The sequence below is a fragment of the Lucilia sericata genome, unplaced genomic scaffold (assembly GCF_015586225.1).
Source record: "Lucilia sericata isolate MDLA Ls3-8-SP2 unplaced genomic scaffold, ASM1558622v1 Contig000514F_arrow, whole genome shotgun sequence".
Lineage (NCBI taxonomy): Eukaryota > Metazoa > Arthropoda > Insecta > Diptera > Calliphoridae > Lucilia > Lucilia sericata.
This window is the reverse complement of record NW_023994527.1, coordinates 123,392-150,495: the sequence shown is the minus strand read 5'-3', so window position 1 is coordinate 150,495 and position 27,104 is coordinate 123,392. Positions and strand designations below refer to the sequence as shown.

Sequence of the window (27,104 nt, the reverse complement as noted above, 5' to 3'; positions counted from 1 at the left end):
TCATTCTGTGGCACTCCCTACTGGTTGACCCTGTTCTTTAGGTCTTTTTCAGAGCCGCCTTTCTGTGTCATTGTACTGTCTAGATAGCAGAAGATATCTACGTATTCCACTGGATGAACTTGTAGCATGATCCTATCGATGCTAACGTTATTAATTTCCATATATTTGGCTTTCCGGATAGTTATCTCAAGTCTAACATTGCGTGTATTCTTTCTAACTATTCTACTATTGCTTGTTTTTGATGTTGTCCGATCATGCGATCATACTCATTATCCAAATCATGGAGTGAGAGACTCCACGTAATTCTTTCTCTCTCTGAACAGACTTCGCTCATGATAACATCGAGCATTAGAGTAAAAAGTTGGGATGAGTTGAGTTGGGACTAAATGTCGAAGTACTTTACGTGAACAGCTGCCTTGACGGCCTAATTTCACAGTGGTCTTTTACAGGGTGAGCTTTTTGACGACTCACCACCGCTCTTTTGTGTATGTTTTATACATAGTTATACAGGTCCATGTACAAGCAGTTTGCTCAAGTGCTCGAGCTATCTAATCTCTGACCATTGCTGTCCTGTTGCGAAACTTCCGATATGCATAAACATTACTTCTGCTTACAATGACGCAGAAGGGCTGGCCTCTGTTGATTCGGCAACCGCATCTAGAGACGTAATCGGTAGACTGAAATACGAATCCATCAAATAAGCTGAATACATTGTTCTTGTTCCCGGACAAGGATAGAAAATTCAATGGTATCATCATCAAACATCATTCAACCCAGCACACTTCTCCACTTTTATAGACTTTACCGTATATCAGACTTTAATAACTTTTATCCAACATTCTCTTGCCACGAATTCGGGTTCAAACCACAGCCACCACGTGCACCGCAAAGGGACAAGTCAAAGTTCTTAACTCTGCCCTGTAAGCTACCGGTTTCCGTGGTACCAGATTATAAAGCTCCTCTAAGGAAAGACCGAGAATACATTTGACTCCATTAGTTTACAGTCCCGGCAGACTGAATGTATTGGCTGCACCTCTTTTCTCCCCCAGATTGCAATAACACCAAGATAATATGACCCAGGGGGTAAGTAGAGTTGGTACAAAAGACTCTCAACGTGGAAAAACATTTGACATGAACAATTCCTGACAAGTAGGTATATTTAGGCATTGATCGTAGAGTTAGTCAGGCCGATCACAGAAACGATTATCTTCTTTATCATTGGTCGACGCATGGGCGCATATTAGTCTGACTTCAGTTCGTCGAAAAGTTTATAGTCTGGAGAAACTACTGTTTGGAGAAATTAGTTTTGTCTTTTTTGGATTCTGCTATAAAGTTCATGGGTTGAACTTTTGTAAAACATCATCGCAATATCTAACGTATTTTCGGGAGAATAGCTCTAAACTAAACTCAGTTGAGCCAGATCTGAGAAGGCGTTATCTTTTTAAACATAATTATAGTGTTTACTTACTTGTGGTTTTATATTCTTAACTACGATGACATATTTATTATTACTTGATGATATCTGATTATTTAGTACGAGCGATTAATGACATTAGGTGTCTGCGTTATTGTGGGTTAGCTAAGTTTCCTGATACCACACTTTTAATATAATTCAAACTACACTATATATTATCTAAACACCACATACAACTTCTATCTAAGATGTTATAACAAATATTAACAAAAAAAAATAGCTAAAACAACAAATATAGTTAAAATCAAAAGAAAACAAAAACAAACAAGTAAGAAAGTATAGTCGGGCGTGGCCGACCATATGATACCCTACACCAGTTATGAATATTAAATGTGATTTATTTATCATAATAAAGCATTTATCTTCAATATTCCCTTGTTCCGATACATTTAAGCACTTTATGGATGAAAAACTAATTTTCTGAAAGATGCTTTATATGGGGGCTAGGGGCAAATATGGACCAAGCCCGATAAAATTTTGTGAATATATTTATATTTACATAATATTTTATTGTGCTGAATTTCATCACGATATTTGTGTTTATAAGTTAATTTGGGACATTCAAGTAATTTTCTGAAGAGGACTTTGTATGGGAGCTAGGGTCAAATGGAGCCCGATCTTTATGAAATTTGGCAGGGTCATCAAGACTTCTATAAAACTTAGTTGTGCCGTATTTTATCGATATATCTATATATTTAACATAATTATGAGCTCAGAAGCCCTTTTCGGGGGGTTCTGTTCTATGGGGGCTAGGTGAAATAATGGACCGATTTTAGCCATTTTCAATAGGCCCCCACTAAAGTGGTGTAGGGTATAAAAATCATTTAAAGTTTCGCCTACATAAAATACTGGTTGGTATGTAATCGGCAATTCCCCCTTTCAGATTTTCTTAACATGTTCAATTACGTACAAGTACACAAGTTAACTTGGTTGTAATGGATGGATGGATGGATGGATATATGGAGGCATCAGAAAACAAAGTCTATTTACTCGCATTTCATTACGTTCACTACATTCTGTGTGTGGTTGTTGAGTATGTCTTAACCAATTATGGATTAACATGCACCTGAATAGATACAAATATAGAGGAATAGACAGACTGATGACTGACGCACCTTCAGTACCAAATCAATATATATATAAAACCATATTAGTCATATTATATTCTGCTGTTCCCCAATGAGATTTTTACAATATACGAACATAGGAGTTTAGATTCCATATGGTGTCTGTATTTAGCACAAACACCTCCTTTACGAGACATTTTATAATTTCTTTATTTGATTTAAAAACGCAGAACGATTGTAACACGAAAAAAAAAATATTAAATAAAAAAAATTAGGTTAAACATGACAATTTTGTATGAGAGACACAACAGCAGACAATCAGCCAAATGCGACTTAATCAGCCGGCAATTTGTATTAAACAATAGTTGGCGTTATTTCTTAACCCCTTAAAAGCGCTGTGTAATACAACTTACATTACAATTGCTTTAACTTAAAACAATTGTTTTTCGTTGTTCCTTTTCAATTTCATGTCTGAGTAATTGAATTCATTAAGCGACTTAAATTTCCTTGTATTACACGAATACCAGCCATGATTTCATTTCATTTTTCAACATTTTTCTTGTAGTTTTTGGAAAATGTTGTATGTGAATTGTATGTTTTAACTCATTTTATTTATTGTATTTTATCTATTGTATTTTTGAAATTATTGCTACATATTCGTACTTGTATTTTTGAATAATTATATTTACCATGCCAACCATATGAAAATGTAAAAAAACTCGTTCGAATACTTTTATTTGCTTAAGAAAATCAAATAATGTAGATAAGTTGAAAAACTCGGATCGAAACGACTATATAAGATCACTACTAATTCTGTAAAGATTTTATGAAAAAAAATTCCAAGTAGTCAGGTTTAGTTTAGTTCTAGTTCAGTTTTAGTTCAGTTCTAGTTCAGTTCTAGTTCAATTCTAGTTCAGTTCTAGTTTAGTTCTAGTTCAGTTCTAGTTCAGTTCTGGTTCACTTCTAGTTCACTTCTAGTTCACTTCTAGTTCACTTCTAGTTCACTTCTAGTTCACTTCTAGTTCAGTTCTAGTTCAGTTCTAGTTCAGTTCTAGTTCAGTTCTAGTTCAGTTCTAGTTCAGTTCTAGTTCAGTTCTAGTTCAGTTCTAGTTCAGTTCTAGTTCAGTTCTAGTTCAGTTCTAGTTCAGTTCTAGTTCAGTTCTAGTTCAGTTCTAGTTCAGTTCTAGTTCAGTTCTAGTTCAGTTCTAGTTCAGTTCTAGTTCAGTTCTAGTTCAGTTCTAGTTCAGTTCTAGTTCAGTTATAGTTCAGTTCTAGTTCAGTTCTAGTTCAGTTCTAGTTCAGTTATAGTTCAGTTCTAGTTCAGTTCTAGTTCAGTTCTAGTTCAGTTCTAGTTCAGTTCTAGTTCAGTTCTAGTTCAGTTCTAGTTCAGTTCTAGTTCAGTTCTAGTTCAGTTCTAGTTCAGTTCTAGTTCAGTTCTAGTTCAGTTCTAGTTCAGTTCTAGTTCAGTTCTAGTTCAGTTCTAGTTCAGTTCTAGTTCAGTTCTAGTTCAGTTCTAGTTCAGTTCTAGTTCAGTCTAGTTCAGTCTAGTTCAGTTCTAGTTCAGTTCTAGTTCAGTTCTAGTTCAGTTCTAGTTCAGTTCTAGTTCAGTTCTAGTTCAGTTCTAGTTCAGTTCTAGTTCAGTTCTAGTTCAGTTCTAGTTCAGTTCTAGTTCAGTTCTAGTTGAGTTCTAGTTCAGTTCTAGTTCAGTTCTAGTTCAGTTCTAGTTCAGTTCTAGTACAGTTCTAGTTCAGTTCTAGTTCAGTTCTAGTTCAGTTCTAGTTCAGTTCTAGTTCAGTTCTAGTTCAGTTCTAGTTCAGTTCTAGTTCAGTTCTAGTTCAGTTCTAGTTCAGTTCTAGTTCAGTTCTAGTTCAGTTCTAGTTCAGTTCTAGTTCAGTTCTAGTTCAGTTCTAGTTCAGTTCTAGTTCAGTTCTAGTTCAGTTCTAGTTCAGTTCTAGTTCAGTTCTAGTTCAGTTCTAGTTCAGTTCTAGTTCAGTTCTAGTTCAGTTGTAGTTCAGTTCTAGTTCAGTTCTAGTTCAGTTCTAGTTCAGTTCTAGTTCAGTTCTAGTTCAACTCTAGTTCATCTCTATTCCAGTTCAGTTCATATTTTTGTTTAGATATAGGGTCAGCTACTTCTAATATTCCTGTCTAAAAATAGGTCCAATTACTGGCCTTCGGTCCTGAATTCGTTAAAGTTTCCTCAAAAGTATAAATTTTGTTTTAGTTTTATACTAGATTTCATTAGTTCATCATATCAGAATTGCCACTTATTATCTTTATTCCAAGATATTCTTTACGGCAATATCCGAAAAATAATGCTGCTCATAGGGTGTTTCACAAAATAAACTGTAACTTGAAATGAACACAAAATATTTGCAGAAAAAACTAATATTATTGAACTAAGCTAATAATCGCTAAAAGACACAGAGAGCTTTAGTATGAAACCGACCCCTTGATACTCTCTCAAGTGCCTGATAGTCTAGTCTAAAATATAATAGTGTGAATGTTTCGGAAACACTACATATTGATATATTGAAATAATCAAATACACAATTGTTTTATGTTTTTCATATTTTATTTATTTTCTTTACTCTGTGCTCTGTGTTTAGTCAAATGGCTCAATAGGAAATGTAGAGATGTACTATATATAAATTTTAGATAATAACTCTACATTGCAGATTATTTTCAACTTTGGATTTCGAAATTTATTTCAATATCCTTAATCATAGTATTTTTAATATTCGTTCCCGATGATATTCCCGAACCAAATTAAAAATGTTCTTTTCTCTTGACATTGTTCTCTATTCCCCATTAGACCTATTTCGAGTTTATGTCTAAAATCATTTGTCTACATATAAGTCTTAAGTTAAGTACTGGTTGGTATTGAATAATTTCATTTATAACAATTGGAAACAAGAAAATAAGAAACAAGTTATTCGTTACAAAATATAAATAGTTGTTCGCTGTAACAGTCAATATGAAGTATGACTATAATGACAATATTTTTAAAGTATTTTTTTTTCTGCTCACAATTCTATTTTCTTACCTCGCCGTCGTTTTATTTCTTTAATTTTTTTCCCTCAATTCAGCCAGTACATATTTACAGCTCTTTAATAGACAGATAATTTGCAGCGAAATGTATTTGTTTGTCTGTCGGACCGTCTAGTCATTGTTGATTGTCGGTCTGTTATACAGAGCACAAACTTAACATGAGCTAACTAATACTAATCAAACAAATCTAGCGGAAAGGTTGCCGTATTGTCGAGAGTTTGAATTGAGAAAAGGAAAAAAATAACGCATTGCTATACAACCAGGAGTAATAACTTTGTCCACAAAACTCTGCATCAGTTTGGGAACCAGGCCACTCAGATAGGCAAAGAAAGATCAGATGTATTTGATATAAAGGGAAGGAAACTTTAGGAAGATAACCTGACGGACGCAAAACCGTTCGATGTAACGAGGGTCGCATTAAAAACATAGATGATAGAATCACATACGGTCAGTTGGAATAATGCAATGGTGGGTAGTATTCAAATGTATGTGGAGAAGACAAAAAGTCTAAGTGCTTTACGTGAACACCTGCCTTGAAGGCCTAATATCACGGTGATCTATGTCATCCACAGGGTAAGCTTATAGACGACTCACCGCCGCCTCTTTGTGCTTCTTACACGCCGGTGGCAATTTTTGTACAAGGTTCTGCTGGTCCATGTACAAGTTCGTTGCTCAAGTACTCGATCTATCTAATATCTTACCATTGCTGCTCTGTTGCTTAACTTCCGAGATGCAAAACCTTCATTTTCGTTTACAACTTCGCAGATGGGATGGTCTCAGTTGATTCGGCAACATCTCCGAGATACGTATTCGGAAGACTGAATCAAATCCGTCAAATAAGCCGAGGACTTGTTCTCACCCAGCAGTTCGACAAAGGGTCAATGCATCCGAAAAGAACAGTTATTACCACTAACGTCTAACCACCTGGTTGGCTCTAATTCGTCTTTCGTCACGGATGTACTCTTTGTAAACGAGGGTGAAGATAGTGGACACTTTAGTGTCCTCTTTGTAAACGAGAGAGTGGACACTTAACAAACTAAATATTTATGTCTGTCTCTTCGTAATCTATGGGGTGACGATTGACTTCCTCGTAGGACAAGCACTTGTTACAATAGCTAGTCACCTGGGCAGTCGATCGGGACTACCTGAACATACCCGGACAATAAAAGAACATTGTATGGCATCACTTGTATACTATACCTTATATCCATCACCATTCAACCCAACATACTTCTCATTCATCCGACACACTCATTTAAGAAAAACTTCCGACATGGGTGAGGTCTGCATACCCCTACATCCAATCTGTATCATATACATATAACACAAACTCATTTCCAATGCTTAGTTCTACAGTCACTCCTCTGTAAGGTATCTGTTGTCTTGGTAACAGCACCGAACTCATCCCGAATTATAGACTTTTTCGTGTGTCAGTCTTTTAACCTTTCTATTCCCGCGATTTTGAGTTTAAGCCACAGCGACATCGCGCACACCAAAGGTCCGAAACTCTGCTCTGTTCCCGAGGTACCAGTTTTTATGCTTCTCTGGTTCGACCCCATGTCAAATCATTCCAAGAAAAGACCGAGTAACATCACATTGAGTTGATATGGGTTCCAGGACATGAGGGCATTCGGGGAAATGAAATATATAATGAATGCTCAACAAAAGTGTCGTCCCTAGACTTAACCCTTAAGAAAAGGGATATTCACACTCCCCTGGTGACCCTATCAGAATTGATAGATGACTGAGCTTTGAGTGAGACGGAACCTAAGAAGTCAAACATCACCATTTGTAGAATATCGAAACTGATCTGGCCCACTCTGATAACGGATAGGACTAGGACTCTCTTGTCTCTTAGTAAGAACTCGATTAGGCTTATAACTGATATAATTATTGGGCACTGTATGATTGGACATATGTCGGAACGTATATGTCTAACCACGTTATAGCAACTGTAAAAGCTGTTTGGACGAAGAAGAAGAAGTGAAATCGGTACAACACCTTCTATGTGACTGCCCAGCCTTACTAGAGCGTAGTCTGTGCTCTTCATGGTAGAGCTCTTTTCCATGATCTGGACTGTCTCAGAGATGCGTCACTAGTAAACATGATCGGTTTTATTAGAAACACCGAAGACCGCAAGAACCAAGTAGTCAACGAAATTAGGGAGGGAAACCATTATCTCAGCATAAGCTAATGTCAATTCTAAGGGTCTCCGAGTGAACTCGCTAAGACCGAGTATACATTTGTTCATCATCAGTTTATAATCCCTGTAGAGACTAGAGGTATTGGTAGCATCTCTTTTCCCCTGGAAGAGTTAGTGAAACGATGCATACTTTCATAGAATACTCTAAGGATCTATGTAATGGATCTAGAAAGTAAATACAAAATAATATCCGCTGAAAACATTCAAACAAAAATAGAATACAAATAAATTTCTTATATAAAACGGTACTTCAGAATACAATTGTTTCGTTAGTGGTTAAAAAATACGATCGTAAAGTGTTCGTTCTTCATATTCCGACCTCTTTTGTTTTAACAGTTGCACTATTACCTATATAGTTCGTCTTAAGGATAACATTGTTAGTTGACGCAACAATCTCATGATCGACAATCTTTGGCTTTGTATGACTACAGTCGTTCGGAAGCGAAAAACTAGTAGAAACTCTAACGAGTCAGAAACTTTAAACCATAAAAGGGTTAATATCAATAATACAACAATCTGGTAGCCTTATAATGGGCCAAACAAATAATTGCTATGTATAGTATGTTGTCGTAATGTGTTTTAGCTCTTGGTGCACCTCTTGGCCTCTCTTTTTCTAGCTGCTAATGCCGCGCTGTCAGCGTAATAGTTGTTGTTGTATTTATATTCAATTTTGAAACCAATACCGATTACTTTAGGTGCTCTATGCTTTTAGCTTTACTTCACTAATGTACTACAAGTACCTACCGGCTCTGGTTGATAGTGTCGAAGAGTACATTGGTTGGTTTGGTTGTTGTTGTTATTGTTGTATTCAGAAAGAAAGAAACAATAAAAACTTTGCTTGGGCTGTGAGAGTGTAAAGTATTTTTCTGCTGTTGTTGTTGTACATATTTCGTATTTGTTATTATTTGTTGTTGTTTTAGTTGTTGTCTTTAGCTTTTGGATTTTTTTTTGTGTGATTTTCATAGCAGCAAAATCATTCTGTGAAAATTACTTCACCTGTAAAGGTGAAACGTTTCGTTATTCATTATCGTTAGTTTTTTTTTTAAATTATTGTTTATTTTCTATATACAGAGTGTGTTTTAGACATATGTACGTACGTATGTTTGTTTAATTTTGGTCTGTTTTGTGAATTTTTTCGTGAGCGTAACTGAATTATTTGTTTGGGGTCGGTCTCCCCAAGTTGTAGTCATTGTATCCGTAGTCTGGCACAACGTACGCACGAGTTTGATTGACTGCAAAAAAACGCGCGCGTATTTTTTAAACGAAACCCGCAATTGAACCGTAAAAATCGGTTTTGCTACTTTTTGATTAATTTTTACGGGTATAATATGAAAAATACATTGTATTATTACGTTTATCTGTTAAATTGTTGTGAAAAAGAAAGATAAAAATAATAATAAAAAAAATTAATAATAAGAATTTCAAGTTCAGCTTATGAGTTGACAAAATTTGTGAATCATTTTAAAAAATAATAAATAAAAGAGTTTTATTAACAAAAATTAATTAATTTTTAAAGAATTTAAAAAAAGAAATATCAAAAACATCTACAAAATATATAAATTTCAAATCTGAAAAAGTAAAAATTTTATATCTAAACTCTGAGTTCTTTTGGGGTATATTCTTTATAGCGCTGTTTTTATTAAGGTAATTTTTAAATTTTATAGCAAATTTTTAATTATAGTTATAATTAGCAACTCTAAGATCAATAAAAATATTACGTTTTTTTCTATTTTTATTAAAATTTATATAAATTAATTGTACAAATAAAAAATTAGCATCAGGGCGTGAATAACTTTTCAATACAATAAAATATAAACAAGTCTAACTTTTTATAAATAAAATATTTTATTCATTAAACAAATATTTATAAATTAATATGATTTTGTTATTAAATAAAAAAATATTTTTTATAACTATTGCAATTCGGGAGTATTTCTTAAATCAGCCAAACCCTTTAATATCGGCGGTTATTCAGCATTACAATAACTTTTTTGGGTAGAACTAGTATGACACTTCAAACGCTGAGTCAAGAGTTCTAAATTGTATTAAAAATAAATTTTGAAAAATAGTTTTGGAACTTTCAAAATTTTATAAAAGCTTTAATGAGTTTTTTTCTTAATATTATGTGTAATTTGACCCGACATCTGTGGACAAAGGAACTTAACTCCCTTAAATTAATAATTCTGAAAATTTTGTTTAAGAAATTTAAAAAAATTTAAGAAAGCTTTGCTTGATTTTATTGAAAATATACCGGAAATTAACCCTAACCATGTATTTGGGGTAAAATTTGTTTCAAATGCTACGAAATCGTGTACCGATATTGCCTACTTCCAGTATTATACAAACCTTACCTAAAGAAAATATTTCACTACAGAAAGGCAGACGGACTAGATCGTCTTAGAATCCCATAATATATATACTTTTGCGGGAATGCGTTCAATATTTCGTTATGTTGCAAACAATGTTCTGATCTTATCGTGCTTTAAACAGACTAATGGAGGTGTACAGCTAGTTCATCTTTGAATTTAATAAGGACCTAGAATATATATTATTTTGTGGATATACGGTCAATATTTCGATGTGTTACGTGGTTTACGTGAATTCCTCTCATGTTGCCCTATCCCATGTTAATACTTCCCAGTTACAGGGTGAGCTAGAAACGACTCACCACATTCCCTTTAATCAACTACTTGAGCTAATTGATCTCTGACCATCACAGTCCCAAAAATCTTCAGATTATAACTGACACATTCCTCGACGACAATTCACTATTACATAGATAGAAAGGCCTCTATTGATTCGGCAACAGCGTCTTAAAGACGTATTTGTTAGACCAAAGTGCGATCTATATAAATAAACTCTCAGGATACCCACTGCGGTAAGTGTGATATAAGCAGAGTAAACCCTAAACTTAATTATTGCCGGCAAAAAAAAAAAAAAAAATACCCTTCTTTATCGACAATAAGTTCAGAAATAGGAAACCGTACATCCAAATCCATTCAAGCCAGTAAACAACTCTATTATCCGAGAGAAATATGTATATAGGAAAACACTCAATACATTCAGTTGGGTAATGCAGGAGGTTTGAGCTCCATATACCCCTGGTTTATTCTATTTCATTTGATTCATTTGATTAAGTTGTGATTAACTAGAGGTATTGGTATACCCGGATTACGAAAACATCAAGGTGAGGGTGGTTCAGCTTCCCCTGAGTAGAGTTTTCATTGAACCATTACCGGGACAATGTATCGACTATTGCTGTTGAATTCATTAGTGGTAAACTATAAACGATAAGTGTCAATCCAATAAGATCAACGTTATGGATCTCGGTCGTCTAATGCTGAGTTATTGAAATGTGGAATTGATCTCTGACTATTACAATACCTTTGCTTCCGATAAACTAGAGGTATTGCTAGAGTTTTTATTGAAACATTACTGAGACGATGTTTCGACTATTGCTGTTAAATTCATTAGTGGTAAACTATAAACTTCAAGAATGATCCAACGAGATAAACGTTTTTGATCTCGGTCGTCTAACGTTGAGTTATTGCGAATAGCTATGGATACAATTCAGTGGGAAAATGTTCATCTTTGATTCAATTAACTAAAACTTTCCCCAAGTTAGGCTAAGAAATTCAATCCAAAGAGGTAAATGTTTTGATTTTCGATCTGCTAAGGACTAGTTATTGAATCATTATAGCTTTGGATCTAATTTTATAAAATAAATTCTTCTAAAGTTTATACTCTAATTCGACGAGATCAATGTACCGTAGTTCGTTTGACTTTATACAGATTTCGGGTATTGCTTTAGTATAAAGTAAGACTTTTGGTTATGTCAAATTAGGCTTAGTTTCCCAATTCAAGGCTTAACTAGATTAATACTACGATTCTGGTTTATTCTAATCACCGTTTCTTTGACTCCTTATATATAAAAAATCACATTAACTTGTTGAGAATTGAATTGGGAATGAAATAGTACTAGTCCCTGAGTCCCCTGAGTGGTGCTTTGAGGGTCCCAAAGTGTATTTAATTAGGATTGAATGTAGTAAACTAACTACCCAAAAGGGTAATAGAAACAGTTCCGTGACTAGGGGTTTGTAGTTAAAAACTGTTGCTGGTTCTTGTGACCTAACATTCAAAAACCTTTGAACTTCCTACCCACTAAATTATTAAGAAATTAACAACATGCCCGTTTATCAAATTCAATCTAAACCAGATTTATTTGTTCACCTTCAAAACTGCATCATGAAATCTTCCAATTGAATTATCATTATTTATGTAAATTTTACACTTTTTCATTAGACCGATATCAATGTCCAATTAGTTGTCAACACATTTGTGTTAATAGCAATAACCATAATTATGCAATTTCCAAACATGATCAATATTTTAAAATTTTAAAGTTTCAGTTGTTTTTTGATTTCCTGTCTTGTGCTTTAAAACTGGAATTAACAATTTGTAATTTTGTTTATTTAAGTCTGGATTTGTTGTTAAAAAAGTTTTGCTTTAGGTGTCTTTTAAAAGTAAATTATAATGGAAAAATGCTAATGGATCTTTCAGTATTTGTAACAGTTTCTGATTCAGTGTGTTGCTTTTATGGCGTTAAACTAATTTGTCTAGATGCTAGACAGTTTGTTTTAAAAGTAAGTGATTGAAAAGAAAATCCTCTATATAGCACTTAACAAGATCTACAGCAGAGATAGACCCCGAGAGAATAACTTGCAAATATATGAAATTTACAGCGGAAACTAATTCATTTGTTGTTAAATGTAAGATTTAGTTACAGCAACCAACTTTTAAGGCTCTGTTTAATAAATTTTAATGGAAAGAACTAAAAAAGTTATTGCTTTAATCACAAATCGTCCTTTTTAAATTTATGTTACCGCAACCAAAACAATTAATAAATCTTATCAAATGTTAGATTTAGTTACAGTAACCAACTTTTAAGGCTCTGTTTAATAAATTTTAATGGAAAGAACTAAAATTTTTATTACTTTAATCATATATCTTTCTGTTTAATCAAATTTCTGTTACTGTAACTGAAAAATTTTGTTAATGTGATCAAATCGTTTAATTTTGGTTGCACCAATTCAAATTATTCTTTTTAAGAGAGATAGAGTTGAGAACTAAAGTTGTATTGGTGTCCATGTCATACGATTGATTTAGTTACAACTACTAAGTTTTATGGCTCCGTTTCATAAATTTTAATTAAAAGAACTAAACATTTTGTTACTTTATTCATATATCGTACTGTTTAATCAAATTTCTGTTACTGCAACCGAAAAATTTAGTTAATGTGATCGAATCTTTAAATTTGCTTGCTGCAACTTAAACTATTCTCTCTAAGAGAGAGGAAGAGAAATAGAGTTTAGAACTAAAGTAGTCTCTGTCACACGATTGATTTAGTTATAACAACCAAGATTTAGTTACAGCAACCAACTTTCAAGGCTCTGTTTGATAAATTTTAATTAAAAGAACTAAAAAAGTTATTGCTTTAATCACATATCGTCTTTTTAATCAAATTTATGTTACCGCAACCAAGAAATTTAATAAATCTTATCAAATGTTACATTTATCAAATGTTACATTATCAAATGTTACATTTAGTTACAGCAACCAACTTGTAAGGCTCTATTTAGTAAATTTTAATGGAGAGAACTATAAATTTTCGTTTAATCATTTAAATTTGGTTGGTGCAACTTAAACTATTCTTTCTATGAGAGATGAAGAGAGAGTTTAGAACTAAAGTTGTATTGATGTTCGTGTCACACGATTGATTTAGTTACAACAACTAACTTTTAGGGCTCCTTTAATAAGTTTTAATCACAAGAACTAAAATTTTGATTGCTTTAATCATATATCAACTAGTTTAATAAAATTTCTGTTACTGCAACCAAAAAATTTAGTAGATCTTATTAAATATTTCATATTTAGTTGGTGCAACTTAAATTATTCTCTTAACGAGCCAAACTATCGTTTAGGACTAACGTTGTATGGATGTCCATGTCGAAGACATGTAGACTTTCGGCCCTCGATAGTTAAGACTGCTAATCACTGATCTACAGACTAGAAAGTCTGCTTATTATCAAGATGAAAGTTAAATTATATAGTGGGTGTTTGTTAAACTTTCCTCTGCTACTACTGTACCGAATGATTCAACAATATTTGTGTGATTTGGTGACAGATTAAAGGTGACTTATGTTATATGTCATTTTTGACATTAATCACTTGAAACTGACATTAAATTTAATATTATCTATCATGGACTTTAAAATAAAAATTATAAATTTAGAAAAACAAAACTTATAAGCAAATGAGGTGTTAATAATTGATTTTGAATATAAAGTCATTTAGTAATTGAAAAAAAAAAAACTCACACGATAATCCACCGGGTCCAACCAGTCAATAACTCATTATTGTTTAATGGTTTAGGTTGGTAGTCATTATACGTTTTGTGGTGTAATTATCTCATGATCTGTTATTACAACATTTGCTTAAATGGAAACTAAAGAAGACGTGCACACTTGACCACATGAGTGAGTGCAGGCAGCCAATAATTTTCATTCAGCTATTCCATCAAGTCCATCTATCATTTTATACATACAACCAACTACTACTCACTCTATTCAAATTATAATTTTCTTCTTTACTTCTTTTTCGTTTCTTCTTATTATTATTTTTCAATTAAAGAAATTTGAAAATAAAATACAATAAAAGAAATGAAAAATCAATAAAATGAAATTATTTATTAAACAGGAAATCAAGTTAAACTATAAGAAAATTTTTATATATTTTAAACTTGAAATCTAAACTGAAAAGTAAAGAAGAAAAATTGATTAATGTTAAAAGAAAGAAAAAACTGTAAAAGAAAAAAAAAATATTTAACAAATTGATTTTTCTTTTGTAATTTTTTATACATTTTATGAAGGGTAGTAGAGACTAGTACTGAAAGAGAAAAAAAATGTTATAAAAAGTATTAAAAAAATATTTGCTTTGTAGTAAAAGAAAGGAGGAACTTTTTTTAGACTAAAGTTAATATTTATTGTTTTTATTACTAAAGAAAAAAGTATTAAAATTGAAAAAAGAAGCAGCTAGAAAAACTTAAGTCTACACGAAAAGTTAGCCGACTCAGAGGTTCTTAAACTTTGATATTACGAATTTTGAAACCTCTTTCTCGGAAATATGTCATTTTTAGAATAATTTGTTTGTCTTAGTGTTCCGATTGGGATGTTATAGGGACAATGCCTTTACCAGGATCATTAAACTTTAAGAGAGTTTCCGACGATATGATCGCTTTGACTCTCAGTTAGCTAACGACTGATTATTGGTTATAACAGCTATTAATTTAAGTCCTTGTTCAGCAAACTCTTAACTACAACCTTAAACTGAAATTCAAAGAGATCAATGCAACGACCTTTGATAGATTTCTCGTCGATCGATTTTTGTCCTATTATACTCTGTTATCGGGTGCAAAAAGTTGTTACATTAGCCCTTCAATTCTTGTTAGCCCTAATGATGTTTTCATAAGTCTCTTTGCTTTCAATTTACCAAGAGAACCCCCACAGGTCAGTCTAAATAAAATCCTACTTTATGTCACACTAAATGTGGTCATAATCGGTCAAAATCGTAAAATTTCTGGTTTATAATTCTTTGAAAACTTTTTTAGTTTGAAAGTACCGGAGAGGACCATTCAGCATTTCAAATACATTATAGACACCTTTGGGATACTACAGATCAAAAGTTGTACCAAGATATCTAATTCATCGGTCTTGTAGTGCGGTGCATTCTCATAAAAGATGTAGTACCGGTTCTTTTTCTTCTGCAATGATTGTTGGGCCGCCAATACGATTGGACGCAAGTCCAATTTATGCCTATAACGAACTTCTATCAATGCCCAAGAGAGCCAAGATCCTTGACCGAGAAAGACAGAGCATTTTGGATATTCTGCAAGTGGTTATAGTAGACTACTTAAGTTCCGATAAATATGAATGAGTTGCGATTAATTTGAATATTCCTTTGCGCAAGAACTCATTCAAAGTCGATTCGTTGGTTGGTTAACGCAGTAGTTTTCGAACAGTCAAATAGAGTCGAAGAGACTCTGTTTTGATCAGACCACTCCACTCGTCAGATGTATATTCTTTAGCCGTGAGAAATCTCAGAATCTCAGCTTTAACCCAGATATCACACCAAGGTTGGGTATGAAGTATCTGCTAAGAATACAGTTTCTCTTATCGGCAAAAGCGGAGCATTTGCAGAGAAGTTGGACGACCGTTTTTTTCTTTACTCTCTCTTTGTAACTGTGACGTGGTTAACGTGGTAGTTTACTGCTTGCGAACAGTCAACTAGAGTCGAAGAGACTCTGTTTTGACCAGACCACTGCGCTCGTCAGATGTAGTATTGTATTGTTTTAGATCCAGCCTGTAGCCGTGAGAAATCTCAGGATATCATTAAGCATTGACCCAGATTTCACACCAAGGTTGGGTATGAAGTAACTGCTAAGAAAACAGTTTCTCTTATCGGCTAAAGCAGGGCATTCGCAGAGAAGTTGGACGACCTTTTTTTTCTCTCTCTTTGCAACTGTGTGGTTATCGTGGTAGTTTACTGTTTGCGAACAGTCAAATAGAGTCGAAAAGACTCTGTTTTGACCGGACCACTCCGCTCGTCAGATGTAGTATTGTATATATACTGTAGCCAGGAGAAATCTGTGGATATCATTAAGCTTTTACACCAAGGTTGGATATGAAGAAACTGCCAAGAAGACGGTTTCTCTTATCGGCTAGAGCAGGTCATTCGCAGAGAAGTTTGATTACCGTTTTTTTCTTTTCCCTCTCTTTGCAACTGCGACAGTTCATTAAAGGAGAGCACAATCCAGTCTGCTTACCACCCAGTATACTGTTATTACTGCTATCAACGGCAAGCTCATCGGCCATTCTGGCAAGCTCATATGCCGTTCTGGCAAGCTCATCTACCTGTTCTTTTCCATAATAGTCCCTTTGCGTTTTTGATTGAAGGAGAGCCACAATAACTTTGCATGTGTCTAGGTTATTCCACCTATTTTCAGCTTTTTAAAGAAATAATCTGAGGATATTGCTCTTGATAATACCTTACGGAGTTGCTACTGAAAGGGCAAGCTCATCTTACCGTTCTGCCAAGCTCATCTGTCTGTTCATTTCCATAATAGTCCCTATGCGCAGGGACCCAAACAGGGGTAATGTCAGAGATCCTTCTTGCACTGTCTAACTAATAGGAAAGTGGTTATGTAAGAGCTTAGCGTAAGAAGTACCGCTTGACTATCGTCAAAAATTCCTATGTATCCGCATATAAGATGATAAGTTAATTGTGAATTCATTGACAACTTCATTTTCCCGAATGCCCTCGTGTCTTGAAAACATTTCGACAGGGTGTCTTATAAGTTTCGGATTAGGAGTGAATGCTATTTAGAATATATTTCTTTTTTAACACGTTCAGAAGGTGACAGAACGTCAGAAGCCCAACATTCTCTTGGTGGTACTTTAATTCGGAATCTAAGCTTAGTGCAGGTGTACCTAGTTTTTGTAGGATGGCGCAATGACCTATGTGTTCTTATTGTAGCGAATCTGTCTCTCTTAGTTTAAGAGCCGGTTAACCTAGTTTTTTGTATAATGGTGCCATTACTCATGAGCTCATATTTATACTCTCATAGTCTAAGGCACGTCCAGCATTAGCTCCAGTTTGATCCAACCCTTTGAGCTTGAACCATAATAGACAACCCAGCCTTTGTACATTGTACAAAAGTGTGATTAGATTTCTAATACCTACCAGACAAGTGAACTATAAGTTAGAATAGATTTTATGAGTGCTGTGTATATCCATTGTAAATGTATTATAAGCGTGAAGACCCCCACTCTTCTAGAAGGTTCTCTTGTAAGAATCAAAGGTGCTCCTGTCCTTTACATTGCTATTTTCTAATTAAATTTATTTTGACCAGAATTTGCACAATCGAACTTCCCTAAGATTAAAGAATAATATGACATTGATTCACACACATGTTGTAACATATATTCCCTTTACTTTGAAGTCTTTCACAACAGACATCGAACTAATTTAATTGAGTTTCAATTAATGCGTATGGTTTCTATCTAACCAACTTTTAAGCAATGTTCTTTGCAAAAAAAAATCCAATCTAATTTCTCCACCTTTTTTTTGTGGGGATGACTTTGTCATCATCATCCATTGCCAGCCGTTACTTCCACAACATTCTTACTAATCTGTTGTTGTCTAATCACTTGGGTTTTTCATGGACAACATTAACGTTACAACGATTGAGGCAAAAATATACTTTTGTTACAAGTGTTTATCGATTTTTTAAACTTAACGTAAATTTTGTTCTATTCATACATATATAGAATGTTTTCACGAACAGAAAAAGGAAAAATCAACCAAAAATGGTGAACAAATAAAACGAACTAATTTGGTTTTGAACACTATAAAAAAGGAAATACCTTGGAAGTAGTTAAAATGTACAGAAGAATCGAAATTGAACTTAAGAGGATTCAATTGAAAAGTCGAAGTAATACAGTGAAAGTCCAGCAAACGATTAGCTACTATAAAATAAGATACCTTTACTAACCAACTTAATTACTAGGAAGTAGTTAAGTAATAGCTTATTTATAAGCAATTATTTATTAAAAGAGAACAACAAGAGTCTTCTCTGTATTTTGACACAGCAATTTGAAAACGGGTTTCTGTTCTCTGCTTCTGTATAAGTGGATTAGTTTATAACTCTACTCCGTTAGGGAAAAGTAATTTTTATATAAAAATTACTTCTTGAAATTTTACCCATCAATTACATATTCTACTGTCACACAGCACTTATTAAGCTTTTCTTCATTTCTTTTAAAATTACATTTTAAAAATTACTCATTTCAAGGTTATAACTTTCTCAATGTAAATTTTTATTAAAATTACGTTCATTAAATATTGTTTTAGTAATTTTATTAAGTTTATTAAGCAAATATATAAACATATTGTGCGAACATTTTCTAAAATTGTTTACAAAATTTATAATAAAAACAAAAACAAAAAAAAAAAAAAGTCATTAAAATCAAGTTCATTATAAGAAATTTTTAACACAACTTGCAGTACTATTTTAGAAGTGTGTAAATTATATATAGATTATTGCAGTTGGCAGAGCAGAACTTTCTTTAACTTTTGAAATTTGAATAATAAAGAAAAGAATTGCGCATTATTTGAAATAGTGAAAGTTTAACGTACATTTATTTTCAAAACTTAACGCAGAAAATTTTCAAAAATTATTTTGAAAATTTTCTATATAGATTTTTTTTGTGAATATATGATTATTTTGTACTGATAGGATGGATATATTACCAGTTTTCATACCAAAAAATTACACAGGCCGAAAAAATTTGAAAAAAAGTCAAAACCCTGAAACCAAGTTAGAACTCTTCTATTGGATTGAGCCGCTCTGAATCTGAAAATAGAAGATACAGAATGGGCTATCAGCTGGCATTCATCATTTTATAAACAAAATTGTTATAAAGTCTCAGAAAGGGTTAAAAGTGGCATCTCAAACTCCCAGACACCATATCTCGAATCCAGATGTGATGGAGAAAATTGGGTTAACAATTTGTCGGTCTGTGTTATTTTAATCGGAGGTTGAGATATTGGGACTTTGACTTTAAAAGCTACATATTTCATACCATAGACTAACACTAATACCAGGGTTTGAGCTGCGCTAAATCCGAAACTGATCTAAGGTTTTAAGAAATCCCGTTTCCCCAGTATTTGGGAGGTAATAACAGCGCATATTAATCTAAATTTTGTCTGAAAATTTTACCAATTGCCTTTAAAATAAACGTTGAACATCTGTTATATTACATCTGTATTAAGTTGAAAACCCCCGATTTTTCCTTATATTCATGATATTTTCACTATGTATAGATCATTATATTTAAGATTAAAAAGTAATGCTAATTTTAACTAAAAACATTCACCTTAAACGAAAACAAGTCTGACGGATATATCTATGTGGACTGAAGACAATTGCGTCCAGTGTTATGATATGACTTGTATAACCTTTCATAAGTCCTATGTTAATTCGTCTATCGATTTTATCCATTTTAAAACCATATGAGCAGAGAGTATTTGTGGAAAAATATAAGCTCTTTAGAGCCTCTGGTTTGAGTCCCATTGAGCTTTTAACAGAACAATAAAAATACTAAATTATGGATATATACATGGCTCGACTTGGGCTAAAGATTATTACGTTTACACATGAGAATGAAGAAAATATCGTTTTTTATGATAAAGAAAATAGTTGGCGAGTCCAGTTAATCCTATTCGTACTTGTTTATATTGGGTGTTTTTATGCCCGATAGATCTTAACATTGAAAATACATATTTGAAACTGATATGGGATATATGGCTAGATTATTGCTGATTTATCAATAATCATGTTATCGCCAAATTTTGATATCAATATAAGTATATTGGTAGCGCTTTTTAAGCGTCAATCAATTCTTGATGATTGTACTGATCAAAAAATGAGTTTTCTGATCATAAACTTCAGAAAGTGAGCGCACTATGACAGTTTGTTTGACAATTATCACTTTCGTAATATCAAGTGCCGTCCTGTTGGAACCATTTCCCGTCTGGCTAAATGTCTTCTAAATTTTAAATAGAAAATCGTTATTCGATATTCGTAGACCGTAACTAGAACTAGGGTTTCATTTTTGAAGAAATAACATCCGATCATGCCATCATTATGTATACCTCATCAAACATTGAATTTTTGTGGATGTAACGGAATCTCTGTGGTCTGTTGTGAAACGGTCTCACTCCACATAATACAATTTTATTGATTAACAAATCTTAACCGCCAGAAATTAGCGTCATCTCTGCATACAATTTTGTCATTAAACATCAGTCAGTTTCGATTATCCATGACAGATCTATGACAGAATGTATCCATGACAGAACATCGAGTCAGTTTCATTTATCCATGATAGATATTCAAAGTAAATTTTGGATAATTTGTTAGCGTTTTTCTAGCGTCGATCTATTTATCATGCATTGCCAGATTACACTGATCATAAATGTGAGGGCAGCATGTCAATATATTTGACAGTTAATGCTTTCGTAAGCTCTCTCAAACTTAAAAAACACCTCATAGAAAGTAAAGTTTTTCTCAGAGCCTTAGTTTTTTTCTGAATTCTGTGGGTAAAACAAAACTTTTTATCTTTCTATATGTAATGACTTATTTATGTACTTATTTATAAGCAAATGCAGACAACACAAATCAATAATAAAAGGCAGCATGACAATATATTTGACAGTTAATGCATTCGTAAGCACTCTCAAGCTTGAAAAATAAGTCATGGAAAGTAAAGTTTTTCTCAGAGCCTTAGTTCTCTTTTGAATTCTGTGCGTAAAACAAAACTTTTTATGTTCCTATATGTAATGACTTATTTAAGTACTTATTTATAAGCAAGTGCAGACAACACAAATCAATAATAAAAGGCAGCATGACAGTATATTTGACAGTTAATGCTTTCGTAAGCTCTCTTAAGCTTAAAAAATACCTCATACAAAGTAAAGTTTTTGTCAGAGCCTTAGTTTTCTTCTGAATTCTGTGGGTAAAACAAAACTTTTTATCTTTCTATATGTAATGACTTATTTAAGGACTTATTTGTAAGCGAGTGTAGGGAATACTTGCCACCATCGCTGTGTTAAAATGCTGTTAAATGCCAATGTATAAGTTGCGAAAATTAGTTTTTTATAAAAAGCTCATTAAAAAGTAATGATTTAATACTTTTCAATGAAACTTATTTCCTTCAAAATGTCCAGATTTGTACAGATACAGATTTGTATCATCAAATTTTCTTAAATAATAATACTTATTGCTTAACTTTTAAATAAATTTTTTAATAATAAACAAATTCTTTTAAAATAACTTTAAATGTTAACACTTTCAAAATGATGTGTCATAAAATTTTCCAAAATAGTTTTTCATAGTTTATTTATTTGGAAAACATCTGGCGTCTTAGAGATAGTGGGTGGTCTAAACAAATTTCTATTATATTTTCATTCCATTTTCTTTGCACCTTTTTAAAAAAAACATTAAAATTGCTAACAATTTTTATTGATTTCAAATATATACAAATCTTGCAAAATTTTTTAGTTTTTATAGGTACTTAAAGTATTTAACAATAAATTTAATATTCTGTTCTAAACTATTAAAAGTTTACAACAGAATATGTTTCCAAATTCGGGGGACCGTAGTCTGTCGTTCTAAATATATATATTTTGTGCTTGAAAATGTTTCATTAATAGAAATTTGTTTTGAAATCTTCTAAATTTTATGGATAGAAAAGAAAAGGTGTTAACAATTTAACACAATTTGTAACCACTTTAAATCACCTGCCATATCAGCGACATAATACGCATGACTTAACTGGTTAGTTTCAGACACTAGTAGATTCGTTTCTTTAAAGCCGACTCAATAAGACAAAATTGCTAATTAACGTTAATTATTTTATATAATTTCAATACCTACTTATATATCAAGATATCTACAAGCTAAAGAAATACAAAACTTAATTTAAAGATAAATTATCTCAATATGTTTTATCAACCGGATAAGCACTATTTTAGTTAACAATTTATATCAATATATTTTTTTTTAAACCCACTTAGAAGTGTAGACTAAGCTGTCAATTAAAAATCGTGTGTTGGGGTTCGGTTGTTATTGTGCTGCTAGCGGGGTTTGGTCTTCGAATTGGTTTAGTGGGTAAAAGAATAAAAATATGTTTTTTTTAATAAACAATCACTTGCGACCTTCTAAAGTCAAAACCACTTACCAAAGCAAACTCAAACTACTAGTGCCAACCTAAACACTGCTAAAGACAAATACATAAATAAAAGTACAGAAAAAGAACTGAAAAATAAAGTAAATAAATTACCAACTAAACACCCAAACATTTATTAACAATTGCCATAAGTTTAAACAAAATAAGTTAAATTACTTTGTAAGAGAAACAAAAATTTTTTAAATATTAAAAAGAAACTTATCGAACGACAAACAGAAAACAACTTTTTTTTTGTTTCAAGAATTTTTGTATTAAAACTGCTGCCAGTCAGTTGGTCTGACGTTGTAAAGCGTATGATAAAAAATGTTGTATTGAAACAAGAAATAATTTACTATATAAAGAGGTTAAACACCAACATATGGTTATTATTCATAATGTGCTGTATAAGGCCCCATAGGCTTATTGTTTCTGGAAGTTGGTAGAAAAAAATATTGAAATCTTAGAAAAAAGATCGAATTTCTACAGTTCCTAACAAGATATGCTTAGGTTGAAATACACCTAGACCACTGTCGGGACTGATTTCTAATAAAATGTTCAGAAACTCAATTTCCTGGACTTAGATTTAAAAACATTCCCTTCAATGCTCTCGAGGGATGTTAATATCTGCTATGATATTGTTTCCAAGATATGTAATACATATCTTCTTACTGATGTCGGGCTTATTCATTCTGAGTAGTGTTCTCATCCTGCTCTAGTTGAGGTCTCCCAATTGGATTTTAGAGGTCCTACCGACAATTTCATTATTTCATGTTTTTAATTCAGCCCACGTTGCGTCGAAACTTTTTTTGCATTCGTCAGATTAACTTATATTTCTGATCTGGATTTTTAGTATTGATACCCAGTTTAGATCAACCCTGAGAGCCCAATATAGCAAACTAACATTCGTCAGATTAACTTTCACGAGTTCCCTTCTTTCATTAGCGATTACTCCCGAGTAGCTTGGAACCTCTGGCAGAATATTTGGTTAATCAAAGACGTTCTTGGTGTTATCATATTTATTCCAATCCAATTCACATATTCCTTGATAGCAAAGACATCCGCCAGAAAGCTAATGTTGTGATTAAGCAGATTTCGTATCTGGGTTTTTAATGCAGATCCCTAGTTTAGATCTATTCGTATAGTAAACTACCATTCATCAGATTAACATTCACGAGTTTCTTTCTCTTTATAGCAAGTACAGTTCGCTCTTTAATTGGCGATTATTCACAAGTGATTTGGGTACATCTGGAAAAGTATTCGGTTAATCCAATACATTTTATCATAGCAAGGTCCCCCGCCAGATAGCTTATGTTGTAATAAGGTAACGGTAGTACATATATTTTGGATCTGGATTTTCACTGTTGATCACCAGTTTAGAGCCCTCTGTGTAATAATGAATTCTTATCATTCTCTTTAGAGCTTTTTCCTTGCCGATTACTCCCGATAAGATTGGTACCTCTGGATTCGGTTAAATCGATAAGGTCTTGATGGTGTCATATTTATTTCAATCCATTTCACACATTCTATCATAGCAAGGGCCTACCAATCGTCAGACTTATTTCCTTAAGTTTCCTTCATTTTAAAGCAAGTTTTTCACTCCCGCGTAGCTTGGAACCTATGGAAGAATATTTGGTTAAAACAATATTCCACAAACACCTCCGTCTGAGTACTAATGTTATGATTGGATAGACGGTAGTATACTTCCGATCTGGGTTTTTAGTGTAGATCCTAGTTTAGAGTCATTTGAATAGCATCGGGTTACTCCCGGTATTTGTTATATATACCTATATTCGATTTTGACTAATTTGCCAAAAGGTGAGAGCCGAGGACCACCTCATATCTAATATATGTTTCAATTGGGGTATAGTAGTGCTTAATACCCTGTAGTAGTCCAAAAAAGTCTACCAGATTATATAAGCGTAAGTTGGAATTAGTCTAATTATTCGTTTACGAGGCCAGTGTGTCATAGTGCGACTAAGGCCACATTTTGTACCTGTGGTCCTCCTACATAGCGTCTAGCACCGATTTGCCTTGTTGCTCATATCCTCTATATGATGACTCCATTTTAATTGGCCACAGTTATGAGAAATTTGTCTAGTCTTCGCCAGTCTAGACTTCTGCTTTAAGGCCATCTTAAAGCCGGGTAACCGAGAAATACATAAAATACCAAAAGTTATATGCTCACGGCTGGATGGAACTATTCTGAAAAGAAATGAATCTTACAAATAAAGATATTCCAATTTCCTTTAAAAGGCTAGAATCGAAATTAAACTATAGTAGAGATTCTGAAATCAAAACTACAAGAATGTCAAACCTACTACTTCAGTACGACGAAATCTCTGTTATTGACATTTATAGAGTTACTTGAGAAACACGGATGCAGCTAGACATCTGCTTTACGGTGGGAAACTTTTCTAAATAGCTAAAAACTTTCTAAGACTCCCCCTTTATTACCCAGGTTGCCCTACTCTGTTGCTGTTTCGTCAATATTAGGTGGTTTATACAAATATACAAATATATATAGAATAAACATTCATTTAACAAGTGTTAAATAATTCTAATTATTTTAAATAAATTTTATTTATTTCTATGAATATTTTTTCAATAAAAATAATATATTACACTCCTACTTTAACATATACAACAAGTCTCTAAATGGAGTCTCTTATGCAAATAATATTTTTTTTTTTTTTTTTTTATTTTGGAGTTGAAATTTTTCTAATAAAGTGTCAGAAAAGTGGGTTGTAATAAATCTATTGTGAATTATTTAAGTCAGGGTTGTAAAAATGAATTAATCAAAGTCACAAATTTACAAACAGAGAAAAAACAAACTTTAAGATGATGTCAGATTATTATTAATAGATTTGAATATAGAAACTTCTTGAGAATAAAATATGATTTTTAATTGATTTTTTCAAAATTATTCGAAAGAAATTATTTTAATAAAATTTTATATAAGATCATGCGGAAATTTTTAACAAATATGTATTTATTTAAAAAAATTTGTCTTACTTTTTTATATTTTCAATTAAATCCATTTGAAAGAAAATAGTTATTTAATATTTATTGTTAAAAACTAGGTTGTCATGTCATTTATTGTATTATTATTACATGATCTATTATGCTTTATAAAATAACATAAATTGTGCAATATAATAATTGTTATAATAATAAACAATTTAATAATAATATTTATGAAAATAACAATACAAAAGTTAACCTAGTTAAATTTTTATAGTATTTTCTATTACAATTTTTCTATTATGTTAACTATTAGTAAATAATATTATTATTATTAACAATGTTTTCATTATTATTTTGTTTGCTGTAAACACACTGTGCTAATCAGTGATGTCAATACGGTATAAAAATGTTTCTGAAACTTACTTATTCTTCTGTGATATAATTTTCGAAATCTATATAATCTGTCTATTTCATGGCTTTCATTTTGAGAACTTCTTTTAATTTATCGCAACGTCAATTATTATTTAGCAAAAGTATCATTTGATTGACCTGCTTTTAAATAGATTGAAATATTTTTTCAAAATTTTGTTATCTTATCAATATTTTATTGCAAAACTTAAAACAGTATCTGGGAGTTTCTTAATATTTATTTAATTTATTTCGTTTTAATACAGTTAATGTTATAAACAATTGAATTGTTTATGTGCTTGATTATAAACTTTTATCTATAAAAAGAAAATACTACTTTTATAGAAAATTTTATAATAAAATATAAAAATTGTAAATTTGTAGGATTATTTTTATAATTTTAAAACATTTAATAAATTTATTAAAAACTGTTAGTAAACAATTTATGACAAGCTGAAAGCTAAATTTCTTAAAGTTTTATAATAAACTAGTTACCTTTTTGTTTACTAATGTCTTTTAAAGTAGTGTATAGAATAGTTATAGCCAAATAACTCTCTTTATAAATAGGTTGACTAAAGCTCTCTCTATTAGAGAATAATAAAAACAGTTAGAGAGCTCATAAACCTTACTCTCTCTCTTTCTTTCTGCCAATGCCTGTTAATAAGTTATAGGTGAAGTAATTTTCCTTTTACGGCGAATTCATGAAATTTTTATATATCGATTTTTGACAGCGTCGTTTTTGAGAGAGAATTTTTTTATATGGAGTTTTACAGCTTCGGGCTGAATTTCCATGAACAAAAAAAAAAAACAATCAGCTGTTGAGATGACTTTACGTTATTAGTTTCGCCATGGTATGGAAACTACTATCGTATGCTATATATCACAGTTGAAAGCTAAATTTGTCTTGATCTGCTGTAGTTAATACATAATATGCTTATATCAGTGGCTCTCAGCAAATTTCTTCGACCATGCCTTCTTATCGGTATTAAGATGAGGTGGTACTCTTGCATCCACCTTCTTTTATTATGAAATATATTAAGTGCAGTTCTCAGACCTCCGCAAGGGTCCATTGAGGTGAATTATAAAGAATTTTT

At 32.3% G+C, this 27,104-nt stretch overlaps 1 protein-coding gene across 2 annotated transcripts in view; it reads left to right on the top strand.

Moving 5' to 3' along the window:
• The window catches only part of LOC119605737 (putative uncharacterized protein DDB_G0277255), a 220,936-nt gene that overhangs the window by 134,982 nt on the left and 58,850 nt on the right, over positions 1-27,104 (top strand). The window contains exon 1 of one of the 2 annotated variants that reach the window (XM_037959015.1): positions 8,803-9,436. The exons of the other annotated variant lie outside the window; for it this stretch is intronic. The gene's annotated coding sequence lies outside the window, so the exon portion shown is untranslated. Of the gene's footprint in view, positions 1-8,802; positions 9,437-27,104 lie in introns of those variants that run through there. 2 annotated transcript variants of the gene reach the window in all.